Source organism: Myodes glareolus, chromosome 27 (assembly GCF_982192425.1).
Source record: "Myodes glareolus chromosome 27, mMyoGla1.1, whole genome shotgun sequence".
Classification (NCBI taxonomy): Eukaryota; Metazoa; Chordata; class Mammalia; order Rodentia; family Cricetidae; genus Myodes; species Myodes glareolus.
In genome coordinates, this window is record NC_142052.1 from 25,103,506 (window position 1) to 25,117,772 (window position 14,267).

Consider the following 14,267-nt stretch of genomic DNA (forward strand, 5'->3'; position numbering starts at 1 on the left):
TTGGGTACAGTGAAAGGACACTATCATAGCTCGTATTTATGTGAGTTATGACCTCACCAATTATGAGACAAGATCAAGCTGCATAGCCGTCAGCCAATTAAGCCATGACTCACACGTTTAAAAACCAGAATTCTAATTTTCTACCAGCTTAAAGAACTTTGGGACTTATTTAAGTTTTGAATGCATAAAGAAAATAGAAGCAAAACAAAATAATCAAGGCATGTATAAAATCCACACACAGATGCCACCTCTCATGTCTGCTCAGGCATGAGTGCTTCTGCTTTTCCACGTGATAGACCATGCGTGTGTCACCAGCAGCACTGTGTTTCCATGTGATAGACCATGCGTGTGTCACCAGCAGCACTGCATGCATGCTCCAGTGTTTCCATGTGATAGACCATGCGTGTGTCACCAGCAGCACTGTGTTTCCATGTGATAGACCATGCGTGTGTCACCAGCAGCACTGCATGCATGCTCCAGTGTTTCCATGTGATGATAGACCATGCGGGTGTCACCAGCAGCACTGGATGCCTGCTCCAGTGTTTCCATGTGATAGACCATGCGGGTGTCACCAGCAGCACTGGTTGCACGCTCCGGTGTTTCCATGTGATAGACCATGCGTGTGTCACCAGCATCACTGCATGCATGCTCCGGTGTTTCCATGTGATAGACCATGCGTGTGTCACCAGCAGCACTGCATGCATGCTCCAGTGTTTCCATGTGATGATAGACCATGCGTGTGTCACCAGCAGCACTGCATGCATGCTCCAGTGTTTCCATGTGATAGACCATGTGGGTGTCACCAGCAGCACTGGATGCCTGCTCCAGTGTTTCCATGTGATAGACCATGTGGGTGTCACCAGCAGCACTGGTTGCACACTCCGGTGTTTCCATGTGATAGACCATGTGTGTGTCACCAGCAGCACTGCATGTATACTCCGGTATTTCCATGTGATAGACCATGCGTGTGTCACCAGCAGCACTGCATGCATGCTTCAGTGTTTCCATGTGATAGACCATGCGTGTGTCACTAGCAGCACTGCATGCATGCTCCAGTGTTTCCATGTGATAGACCATGCGTGTGTCACCAGCAACACTGGATGCACGCTCCGGTGTTTCCATGTGATAGACCATGCGTGTGTCACCAGCAGCACTGGATGCATGCTCCAGTGCATGCTCCAGAATTTTCATAAAAGCAGCCGGTGGCCAAGCTTCGGTTTTCAATGTACAGTCCTAATCTATGGGTGAGAGTGTTAGCATTATCTCTGCCATACAACTGACACGGTAAAAATAGAACCCAATGCTGAGACTTTAAATGTGGGGAAGCTGGCTTTAGGAATGGTGAGATTTGGAGCTTGAATTAGGAGAAACACTACCTGAGAACGTACACAAATAATGTATCTGTATACCTTGCATATATATGTATCATGCATGCACCAATTATACATATACACAGTGTATATACGTATCTTGCACATACACATTACTTACATATATATGTACACATAGAGTTCTCTTTCTGTGTCACAGGCAGGATCAGTGCCATCTCCCAGCACTGAAAACCACTTCATCTTTGTCTTCCATCTGTTCCCTCTCTTCTGAGTAGGCAGCCCCCTGCACCGGTTCTCCCTGACACCAATTAGAGTTGGCGGGACAGGAAGCAGAACACCCACAGTCCTCCCACAAAGACCCCATTCTCCTTTCCCCTCGATACCCTGCAGCATTCTCGTCCCTGATAAAGTAAGCCCGCGGGAACCTGCACAGTTGAAGCTACAGACGGCAAGCGAGGTGGATACGGAGACGACCTTTCTATTAAAAACAGCGGCTGCACAAAAGAGCCGGCACTACACAGTGCCAGGGCTTCTCAAGCACATTTTTAAAGGAATATGTCAAAAATGGCCTTATTTCTTATTCCGTTCCATGAATACTTACTAAATGCTTTAGAGGTAGCACTGTTTGGTTCATGGATGAAACCCCAGGAAGAGAGAGTCATGGCACACACCATGTATTCAACCCAGTATGATTGAAAGGAAAGCAATAAACACAGAAAAAAGTTAACAATGCGTTTGTTTCCTGAACCTAACCCAAGGCTACCTCCGCAAGTGCGCATCTGCATGAGTGTGTGCACAGGTCCATGTGAATGCACATATGTGTGGTTTGTAAGAAAGTCTATAAGAACAAACGTATCAAAATGTCAGCAATCTAAAAATTAAGTTGTCAGCCTTTCTTCCATACTGCAAATTACGAAAGAATTAGGGGTTTGGAGCTAATAGAAGCTTCCAGTCCTACAGCGTGCAATTTAACCAATCATCACAGGGTCTAAAACCACGGCACCGAAGACATTTCACCAGCAATCTGCAGACCCAGCACCTAATTTAGACGTCCCTACCTCCACTGCTCTCTCATGTCTCCTCTCCTCTCCGCTTCAGAATCGTGACCTGGAATAGCTTTACCATTTAGCAAGAACCGCCCTGACCTCCTACAGCCTGGGCACACCTAGGTGGAAACACGGCAGTCATCTTTATGAAGACCTATACAAAAGACATCTGCGGCTCTTCCCTCTCCCTGCTGAGATCACATTAAATCCATCATCAAATAACAGCAAACGCACTTACAGGCTCCCAACCTGCGAGCCCTCTTATCACTTAGGGGACACTCATTTGGGTGAAATGTGTCATCTCCACACTAGAATCCTACAAGGACTGAAATGTCAAATTATAAAATAACGTTAGCAAAGAGAGCAAAGTTATAATAAAAATGAAATGCCCCCAAATTGTGGCAAATATCTCCTGTGACTGAAATCTCTAGCTTTTCTATTTTCTCCCGGTTTGCCAGCTGCAAGCGCCGCATATAAAAACACACAACCATATTCTCTGTTCAGAAAGTAAGAGACACTATACACTTCTAAAGAAGACCCTAATAATCTAACCCCAAAATTTAAGTAAAATGTTGTTAATATAAACAGGATGGACTATTGACTTAATAAATTAAAATACTGATTCGCTGGCCCTTTATTTTTAAAATTAAATTTCTTTAAGAAATCACAATATCTCTTATGGAGCAGGAATAGTCAACAGTTTTGAGACACTTTTTTTTTTTTTTTACAACCAGATGACAACTTGATGTGCAGTTCAGTGTGAGAGTCTCGTTCATTATGCACCAGACATAGTTAAAGGCAGCATGAAGCTTGGGATGGCTCTGCCTGCCCCACCCTTGTTTCCTCTGAGCCATGGTGATGTCACAGCCTCTGGTGGAGCAATGACTTCACTGCCCCAGTCCCTGCCTCTGAGGACGTACTCCTTTGTAGCCAGGACAATTGAAATGACAGCAGAGTCCTCCTAGGGCCCTGGGTGTCTGATGCCCTCTGAAGGGAAAGGATGCTGCAACTGCACTGCTAAGGGTATCTGAAGATAAACGATGCCCGGGTGTCAGTGGGGCGTCTACATCCCCTAATAAAGCCGATACTCAACGAGGAAAACCAATGCGGGACTTGGAAAAGACTCCGAGAACAGAGTTAAAGATGAGCGGGGTATTCTACGTAAGAAACTTCTCTTCTTTATCGTTGACTTCTCACCAAAAGAAAACATTTCCCAGGCTACTCCTGGAGTCCATTTTTCACTGGCACAGAAGGCACGGCTTCTCATTTGTCAACTGTAGAACTTCTAAAGCACCAAGCAGGTCCTACCAGAAAACACCGCCATGTCCACCCCTCTGCACACCGCTGTGTTCACTGTGTTCACCCCTCTGCACACCGCTGTGTCCACCCCTCTGCACACCGCCGTGTCCACCCCTCTGCACACCGCCGTGTCCACCCCTCTGCACACCGTTGTGTTCATTGTGTTCACCCCTCTGCACACCGCCGTGTCCACCCCTCTGCACACCGCCGTGTCCACCCCTCTGCACACCGCCGTGTCCACCCCTCTGCACACCGCTGTGTTCACTGTGTTCACCCCTTTGCACACCGCCGTGTCCACCCCTCTGCACACCGCCATGTCCACCCCTCTGCACACCGCCGTGTTCACTCCTCTGCACACCGCTGTGTTCACCCCTCTGCACACCGCTCTGTTCACCCCTCTGCACGCCTCCCACACAGCAGACAGCAGCAGCAGCAACATCTCTCCCAGGACACAGGTGGCCGCCCCTCTTCTGCCTCAGTGCATCCTTGCTGTGCTTTGCCTTTGAATTGTTTTTAACAGCAACATGTACATATATAAAACCACACCTGATCCAGTCCAAAAAAAATATAAGCCATTATCTTGTTTTATTGCACAAATCAAAGTTGGCCTTGGTCCAAACACCCAACAAGAAGTGACAAATTCACCTTCTAACCTACACCATGCTCATGCATAAGAAAATGCTTAAAAATTACATGTACATATACCATCAGGACACTGACCTTTGACTTTCAGCTCCACCATCCTTGGCCCACAGGCGCTCACAAACTTCAATGGCTACTCATCTGGTTTCTGATGAACCGCTCAGAACACATGCTCGGTTTTGCAAGAACTTGCTGCATACGAGAACAATTCATGCAGTAGCCTGTGCGTCTAATTACCTAGCTTTTCTAAACTATCCGAAAAAAAATCATAATGTAAATAATTCAGTACTCAATATTCAGTTTATTTCAGCCAGCGTTTCGGAAATTAGCAAATGAAAGGCATGCTTCTTCAATTTAGAATTTATTTCCTGTCACAATAACTTTGTTACTGCAATTAAAGTTTTAAAAGTTGATGCCTCAATGAGCATGCGGTTAGAAGACAGCAGGAAGCCACCATTGCTGAGTCAAGATACTGAGCATCAAAGTTTGATGCCCCACTCTGCTGTAAGGGCGCTGCATTCATGGCTTCCGGATATAGGTGCAGTTTCATCACTTTTGCTTCATCGAGGCTTTCAAATGCAGTGTAAAATGCAAAAAGAAATTTCTTTCTAGCACCAGATTTAAATCCTTTACTTGGATAATTATGCTACCAAGGGTAACCCCAGAACGTCTGACCGCCCCACAGACCCCCCCCCTAAATGGGCCCCCCGAAAACCACAGCCAAGGACATCTGCAAAAGCAATTCCACAAAAGTAATGTAAAAAAGCTGAAACATCAACTTAAACACGTAATGGAAGCATTGCGTTATTAGGAGGACTGCCTGGCCCTTTCAGGACAGCCCAGCCTCCATGCTTAATTAATACCACATGTTCCCTTTATCATTCGATGTGCTCTGCAGGACTCTTCTCAACTTGAACCCTGGTCTGCACAGACAGGAGGGTAAATTTCCCCCCACCCCACTCCCAGCTAGAAAACTTCAGATCAGTAAGTCTAAAGAGAGAAAAGGGCAAGAATTCTCCCAACCGCAAGGACCACACTTACAATCTGCGAGGTAACCACACCCACCGCATTGCAGAAGCTGTGAACTTGGCGCCGGGTGCAGGGGAAAGGGGGAAGGGGAAGAAGTACGGTGCGATTAGAGGGGAACCCGAGAAAGCAATTCCCCGGCCCCGGTGCAGGAGCCAGCCGAAGACGCACAGCCTAGCAAGGACCCCACTCTAGCGGTCCCCAGCTTCCCCACCCCCACCCCTCTCCTCGGCCCGCAGCCCAGAGGGCGCCAGGTGAGCCGCGCCCGCCCGGGTGCTCGGGTCTGCAGGCCGGGGCGCGTTCCCGCCCGGTGCAGGGAGCCGTCCCAGGGGCGCGCGGCCCGCAGGTGCCCAGGCCCGGAGCCACCTGGCTGGCCGGCTGCCGGCCTGGGGACGCTGCCCACTCGGGGAAGGAGGCAAGTTACGTAAAAGCGGCCGGCCCCGCTGCAGAGCCGGGATGCTCCGAGCCCCGCCGCGCCCGCAGCCCGCACGAACGCAACGGCAGCCGCAGCCTCGGGGCGCACAGCCCCTCCCGTGCACGGCCCCCGGCCTGGCGCCGCAGTGTCGCCCCGAGCCCTGTAAGCTCAGAACATGGCGCCCCGACCCTGAAATCCGCTCTGATGGCCGGAGAGGGGCGCGGGGCCCGGTCGTCCCTGGGGGACAGGGCTAGGAGAGAGGTCGCCAGGCCGGAGGCCGAGAGCGGAGGATTCAGCACACTGGGGTCCCCGAGCCCCGCGCGCCTCAGAAACGAGCCCCCCATCGGAGCCCCTCGGCCACCAAGAGCAGAAAAGTTACCTGTGGGCTGCGGGGAGGCCGGGCGCGCCGCGGCGTGGGGACCCGGCTGGCACTGGCGTCCTGCTCGGCGGTGCGCGGGAGACTCCGCGCGGGAGGAAGCCGCAGCTCTGGGCTCCCCCGCCCCCCTTTGCAGGAGACACGGAGGCTCCGCGGAGCTGCGGCGGGGCCCACGCCCAGACACCGAGCGAGGAGGGCCAACCTCGTCCCGACTTCCCTCCCGCGCGCGGGGGAGGGGGGCCACCGCAGTTCTTCAGGACACCTAGGTTGATCAGTCCTCTTAGAGCCTGCCTCTGGGAACCGCGACCGAGACAGCTGCCAATAGCAGTAGCCTTTGGATTTACACTTGGATTATTGCTGGGCCTCTGGGTCCCCTCCGCTCACTTCACAGATAACTCGCGGCGAGAGCGGAGGGAGGGTTTGGGCGGTTGATTTTTTTTTTCTTTTCTTTTCTTTTTGACCTTCCTGTGAGTGGTGAGTTCTCTATTGGCTTAGGAACTGCAGTATTTTGTTTCTTTTTTTTTTTTTCCACTTGAAATTGGAAGTGTCTTGCAGGTTCCGTACTCCAGAAATTTAAGTTCATAGAGAAGACCTGAGTTAATTAGAATGATAATAGGTTTTGTGCCTGTCAGCAGCTCCCTCCTTCCTGGCAACTATAAAGCTTAGGCTGAAATGGAGAGAGGCAGAGACGCACATCCCGACTTCCAGGTGAAAGAAATTCTCCGTTCTCTGGTCATCTCACACTTTGGGCTCAAGCCACATGGGCATATTTCTTTAAGACTTTTAAGGCCTTTCTCAAATCACCTAGTCACTGGCCTGAAGCTAAGACTCATTAGGGGAGGAAAAGAGATTCACAAACTATTGAATTTTCTAATGGATGGAATGGACACAATGCAAAATAAATGTCTGTGTGCTCTCTCAGCAGACCTGAGGAGGTGGGGGACGTGGCCTAGGTATCTAGAATACGGGCAATAGGAAAGCGAGGTGGCATGGATTGTCTTGGCTGGAGAGGAGGGAACTTGGTTACCTCATGCAGGAGAGAAGGTAGAAAATATGCTGCTCCATCACTCCATCTGCTGTGGGGCTTAGGGGACTGTGTTTTGTAGAAGATGTGCAGCTCTGGGAATTCAACATTTGAGTAGGATAGTCTGAGTTAAGTCATGCTTGGGAAGAAAAAGCCTATGGCACTGCATAGACCGTAGAGTAGATGGGCTGATTCCAGGCTGCAGAGAGGAGGAGCCAGCAGCCTAGGGCCCTGATCCAAGAGCCAGAGGGAATAAGAAGTCCCTTACAAATAACGTGAGAAAGTTCAAATACTGACTATGGCCGCCGCCTATATTAGTGTTGAGACATGTATACATGTCATCTGCACATTCGTGGCTAGGGTGCACAATCCCATGAATGAAGACATGGCTTGTCTGTGTATGTCTGTGCGCAGTGAAGGCCCCTTTGAACAAATCGTATTATTTACAACAAACACAAGCTTAATGCTATCATTTGAGACACAGATGGCTTCGTGCTTCCGTTCATGTGGCTGCAGTGCCTTTGTGATTTTTCCTTTTTTAAAAAAAAAGAATACAAACTGTTCCCTCCATGACTCATGAACCCGGATCCTGATGGACGGTGGCGTGGGAATGACTACTTTCTAGGAGAAATATGGTAGACAGAATACTACATGTTCTACTTGAAAAGCTAGGAATATCCAGGTAGTCATCCGAATCATCCACGGGTTCCAGGATTGGTGTAAGAGCTAGGGAGGCAGCTAATTTGGTAGCGTCCTTGTCTATCACCCAGGGAGCCCCAGTGCTGGATCCCCAGTCTCAGCACTCCAGCTGGGGTTGGAGTGGGAGGGTCAGAAGCTCAAAGTCTTCCTCGGCTGCACAGCAAATTTTAGGCCAGGTTTGGCCTACGTGAGACACTGTCTCACCCCTCCGAATCCCCACACAAAAAAAATTGGAGTAAAATCCAAGTCCTCGCCTAGTGCAATCGTGGACCTGGGAAGCAATTGTGTTAAGTCCCCTTGGGCACAACCAAGACCAACAGCTGTTGGCTCATCTAACACAGACATGGAAAAAGAAACGAAATCCAGCCAGCCCACAGGCAGGGCATTGCTCCCTCAGTAATGTCCTTGTGTGTGTGTTGCTTAACTGAAAGCTTATCACCCTGCAGGGGCCCCTGGTAGACATCTGTCTCCCCACAGTGCCACACATGGGACATTGCAAGTCAGAACTTAGTTTTTGCTAAATGAGCGAGTAGGTGTTGAATAATGGACTATGTTGCCTCTTTACATGGAGGACTCTGTCTCCTTATGTAGAAAACAATAACGGGATATTTTTCAAAATTCCTTATGCTTCCTTAATTTAGAATTCTATAAAATCTAAAAGACACCAGGGACTGAGGAGGTAGCTCGGTGCTTGCCTTGTAAGCACGAGGACCTGAGTTTGGTCACACAGAGCCCCATAAAAGAGCCAGCTGTGGTGCCACATGCTTGTCATATCAGCACTGTGAGAGTGGAGAAAGGTGGGTCCCTTGGGTTGCTGGAGTGGCGAATCCCAGGTCATGAAAGTTCTTATCTCAAAAATCAAGGTAGATGCCAGCACCTAAGGAAGCACCTCCGGCCTCCACAAGCACATGTACATACACTCAAGTCTATGTGTCCTTCCATGTGCGCGTGCACGCGCGCGCGCGCGCACACACACACACACACACACACACACACACACAAACATATCTCAATACCCGCTGAGTAAAAGTAATATATAAGAAGTCCATCTAACTCTCACTGGGAAATAAGATATCAAACTCTTCTATATAGAAAGGAGGGGTACACCATAAAATCTGAGTAAAGTGGTGACAGCAGTCACAACTGGATTTGCTTGCTTGTTTGCGCTTGCTTGAGTTCAGCTTCTCCATGCACCCCTTTCACTGCTACAAATAAAGCGACTTAGCCCATAGAGAAGTCCTTACTTTGCTAATGCAAAACTCATGATGCTTTTCCAGCAAGCTACAGAAAAGTGGTTTGTGTCTATTTCTGAGATATAAAACACGTCTACCAGGTAAAAGTCTTTTGCATTCCCCCAAAGTTTGTGGCCATTTTACACGAACATTCAACTTTGTATAGATGGCATTACATGGAACATTATGCAAATGCAAAAATCTACAAAATGTGGAGAAGCATTCCAACTTCCTAGCTTAGGCCTCGGGATACCCGTTCTGCTCTCCTCCTACACATTCAAGATTACTCTATGGCACTAATGTTATTTCTACGCTTCCTATAATGGCTGCACATCACATGTATCGCTGACGGCCAGCAGCCATGCAGAACTCTGTCCATGGTGTGACGTTAGCGATGCAGCGTATCTCAAGCACAATGTGAAGAGGCACCAATCCCCATGAAGCTCCTCCACATGCAAGCAGCAGCATCAGGCTGATATGTTGCTACTCACAATCCTGCCCCCTGGACAACAGTGATGGCTTCCCTTGATAACCAAAGCAGGGCAAGCCGAATGTTCAGGTTGCCTTGACGGCAGGATTTGTCAGCTTCATGAACAAGATACCAGAAGAAATAATGTTTGAAATCTGACTAGTGGCCCTGTCTGAAGATGTTCCAAACTTGAAGGCTGAAGGAATCCTGAACTTGGACCAAACCCTGGACGTGCTGTTCCATTAGGCATACACACCATTTGTTCTCATTTGCTCAGTCTAAGCTGCAGGTTCAGGAACAAGCTAACAGCCTTCACAGCAACCAGCTGAGGCCTGCTTTATGCTCAAAGGAATGCCAGGCACCTGAATTGCATATCAAATTCTTGAAATGAGAGCACGCCTTTAGCCACAGCATTACTGGAGACTGTAAATAAGAAATACAGGGGTGAATGCATAATTCAAAAGCAACAAGCATCTCCTTCTGAAATAAGAATTCATTTGAAGAGTTCCTAGGTTCTCAGAATAGTGTTAAGCTTATAGCTCATTAAGGCTTCCAGCTGCTGTCTCTCCATGCTGGGTGTGCATCATTCCAGGAGCTGAATAGATGCATGGCACAGATGTAAGAGACGATTTAAACACCACCACAAACAACAAATACAAAACAAAGTGTACAGAAAATGTGAGCATCTGCAAAGGAGTGGGTTTTGACATATTCGCCCGTCATTAAAGGGGAATCATTTCGGTTCAGCAGAATTCTTTCTTGGTCTCCTTTTCCTCCACACTCTTACAAAAGTCAGGACACTACACATTGGGCTTCGCTTTTTTAAAGCCTACCCTTTCAAAACGTGATTTCTACTAAGCTTTAAAACCAGGTTTCAGTACTTTTAAATCAAACTATTTCTAACAATCAAATTTAAAAGTTAGTCTAACACTCAGTTCTTTGTAGAGTTGAAACACCTAATAATTTTATTCTTCTTGTCAATAAAAGTAGGAGTTCATTATGAATGTTTTCTATTTGAGAGTTTTGTATATAATATAAAAATGGAATTGTAAAATATAAATAGGAGTTGGAAATGTCAATTTCCAAATAAAACAAATACACACAAAAAATGTTTTATTCTTGGGAATTCTCTATGCAGGGTTAAAATATTAAGAATGGAACTGGCTAATAAATAATATTACTAAATTCAGCTCCTGAACAGATGACATCCACTTAGCTGCTCTGAGATGCTTACTGTTTTATCACTTTTTACCCTTCCCCCAAAAGCACAATAAATACCAGCAATCCTCTCCCTCTCTCCCAAGGTTGTCAGTGATCCTAATCACCAATTACATTTCCTTCCAGTGGCGCTCAAGAATTAACTTCGGAAGCTGGTTTGCTGACTTGCCAGCTCTGTTCAGGTTTACATTGCCCTCTTTAGGCAAGCCTGCGGTGGTGACTCAAAGAAGACAGGGAAGCCTTTGTTTTTTAAGTAGATCCTTTCCCTTTCTCCCTGACCAGTCTAGTATGGGCCCACCCTGAAAGTGTGATTTCATCATAGTTCATCGTTTCTTAGAATCCTCTGAGAATCAATGAAAATGTGCAAAATGTTTGTGACACTTGAAATCAATCGAATAGGGCAAAGGCATTTGAAGCAGCCCTAGCTATTGCCTCAGCCCTGATCAAGATGTGTACTAGGAATGTGTCTGCATTGTCAAGGCTGACTTGTTTGTACACGGTACAGATTGGAAAGAATACTGCAGTTTCCCAAAACTAGATTGTGTGCAAACTGTTTTTTAAACTGTCTCAGAAAACAAACATATTTACATCGTTTATGTCAGAATCACCTCAAGGGCTCGTTAATAATGAATATTTTCTGGTGGAGGCCAGACTAAGAAAATCAGAAGACATGGGGTAACAATTTCCCAAGTGTGATTATAACTCATTTAATCCTGATAGCCACTGATCTAGGTGACCAGTTGATGTCCATGGTCCATGGGTGACATGTTTCACAGAAACGTAAGAGAGTACAAAGTGGAAGAAGAGATTTGCATGCACACACACACACACAACACACACACACAAACACACACACACACACACACACACACATGCTGACTGGAACAGCCTCATTAAGACCCAGAGGTGAGCTAGTCCCACAGCATACACCACACCAGTCACTTCACGGTTTGCAGAAGACATATTGCTTAGATCTTGTCCTTGGATGCATCAGCCTGCAACAGCAGTTCATTAGCCATAAGTACAGCGATAAATAACAGTGAAAGATTGCTCTGTTCCCAGCTCCAGCAATGACTGCATTACAAGGCCATTTATCGAAGATCGCAGTGATGGTACAGCCCTGACCTTAATCGCCAAATACACAAAGCATCTTCACAATATTGCCAAGGGGTGCCACACTGACATGGGAAATAGAGGACTCATTTCTGGCAGTTTGGGTGAAGTCTGACATCTGATTGATTTAAGCCCAAAAGATAGATTTACTCAAATTAATGCATCTTGGGTTAATAAAGCCAAAGAGGCATTTCTCACACTAACTAGTGGCCAAATTAGGTAAACTGACCAGATGTCACAACTTTCTCTCTACAGAAGTGTAGCACACAGAATTTTCACGAGACATTGTTAATGTTTTTACATCAACATGCTGTTAATTTTTCTGTATGAATCTTGCATTTTTAAAAACAATTAAAGCACTATTTGGTTTTATGAAAGGACCCATAAGCATTAGGAAATGAGGTCTAATTTTACATCTTTATGTATGAAGACAACATGGCAGGCATCTGGTATCAGTAATGCTTTCCTTGTTCAGGTCATATCAAGAATTAGGATTCGGCTCAGTAAATGATGATCACCATTATGGTGTAACCAGGCTGTCTTGAGAGCATGCCATCCTGTGACTATGCCATTCAAGGGGACCCCAGACAATACCTGTTAATGCTCCAAACGACCCTGTTTACAGGATATTTGGGCAAGATTGTACATACAGTGCTATCCAATTCAGATATGAAATTGTTCTTCACAAGTCTGTCATCCAGGGATGGGGGTTTGCCTGAATTCATGCACCATATGTGGCAATAACTCTGATTCCAAGTTCAGAAATATAGGTACACACATTGTTTGATGAAAACCGTGCAGACTTTGCCTATTCTAGATTGTGATACATTTGTCACTGTGGGGTGCTTTTCTCCACGAAGGTAATGATAGCCGCCACCTCCTCTCCCCTGAGAAGGACCTCTCCCACCCTCCACCCAATCTTCTCTCATCTGCTCACCCTGTGTCCCTCGAAGGCCTACTTCTCTCTAGGCTAGGCTTTACCAAATGAATCTAGGTGGCTGCATATGCTACGGCTTTTGAAATCAGGGCATAAGTACTCAGAACAGAAAACCAGGAAGGCTTTTTACTGAATTCTGCTGAGGTATCACAACGCTCATTCCTAAATTGTATGATTGTTAAGGTTCAACAGGCAGACATGTACACATTACATTCCCATCAATGCCATTAAGACTGATGGATAGAAAATTAGATAATGTTTAGGATCTGTGGGCTTCAGATTTTCTCACTATCATTATCCCTTGAACCATTTCTTACATATTCTGATTAATTAGAATAGAGTGTGCTTCTTAATGGTGGCTCCACAGTGGAGTCCTGTGAGGAACCCCCTACAGCAGCTGAAGCTAATTCCTGTGGCTAGGGACGGGTGTTATGGAAACATTAACATGGTACACACTTGAAATGTTTCACAAAAGTTTCAATTAGGAGAAATGTAACACAAGATGGGATTGTGGTGACTAATCCTAGGCATCACTTCCACTGGATTTAGACTGACCACGGAGACACACATTCTAGGCATCACTTCCACTGGATTTAGACTGACCACGGAGACACAAATCCTAGGCATCACTTCCACTGGATTTAGACTGACCACAGAGACACACATTTTAGGCATCACTTCCACTGGATTTAGACTGGCCACGGAGACACATATCCTAGGCATCACTTCCACTGGATTTAGACTGACCACAGAGACACACATTCTAGGCATCACTTCCACTGGATTTAGACTGACCACGGAGACACACATCCTAGGCATCACTTCCACTGGATTTAGACTGACCACGGAGACACGCATCCTAGCCATCACTTCCACTGGATTTAGACTGACCGTGGAAACGCACGCTCCTGTCTATGACTCTCAGACTGTTTCCTAACAGGCTTAGCTGAAAAGAGAAGACCACGCCAAATATGGGTATACCATCCAATGAGCTGGGGTCCCAGACTCAAGAGAAAGGACAGAGCTTAGCAAAACATTCATCCCTGTTTCACACACACACACACACACACACACACACACACACACACACTCCTACACACATTGTGTGTCCAGCTGTGTCACACTCCTGCCACCATGCCCTGCCTTCCCCACCAGGATGAACTGTACCTTCCATGAACCAAGTAAGAGTCCCTTGAGTTGCTTTGTTAGATATTTTATCTCCCCAGTGATAAAGGAAGTTGATGGGAAACTTTTATTTGGAACAGGGTCTCACTATGTAGACCAGGCTGACCTTGAACTCACAGAGATTCATCTTTCTCTGCCTCCCAAGTGCTGGGATTAAAGGTCTGCGCCACCATGTCTGACTGATACAGGAAACTTGATGCATGTCTGCTATACTGGGTGAAAACCTCCAAGTAAAGGTGCCCAGGCATTACTCTT

The 14,267-nt window shown here is 46.8% G+C and overlaps 1 protein-coding gene across 2 annotated transcripts in view; it reads right to left on the bottom strand.

The window, feature by feature from the left end:
- The window catches only part of Epb41l3 (erythrocyte membrane protein band 4.1 like 3), a 228,905-nt gene that overhangs the window by 133,465 nt on the left and 81,173 nt on the right, over positions 1–14,267 (bottom strand). The window contains exon 1 of one of the 2 annotated variants that reach the window (XM_087902313.1): positions 6,139–6,262. The exons of the other annotated variant lie outside the window; for it this stretch is intronic. The gene's annotated coding sequence lies outside the window, so the exon portion shown is untranslated. Of the gene's footprint in view, positions 1–6,138; positions 6,263–14,267 lie in introns of those variants that run through there. 2 annotated transcript variants of the gene reach the window in all.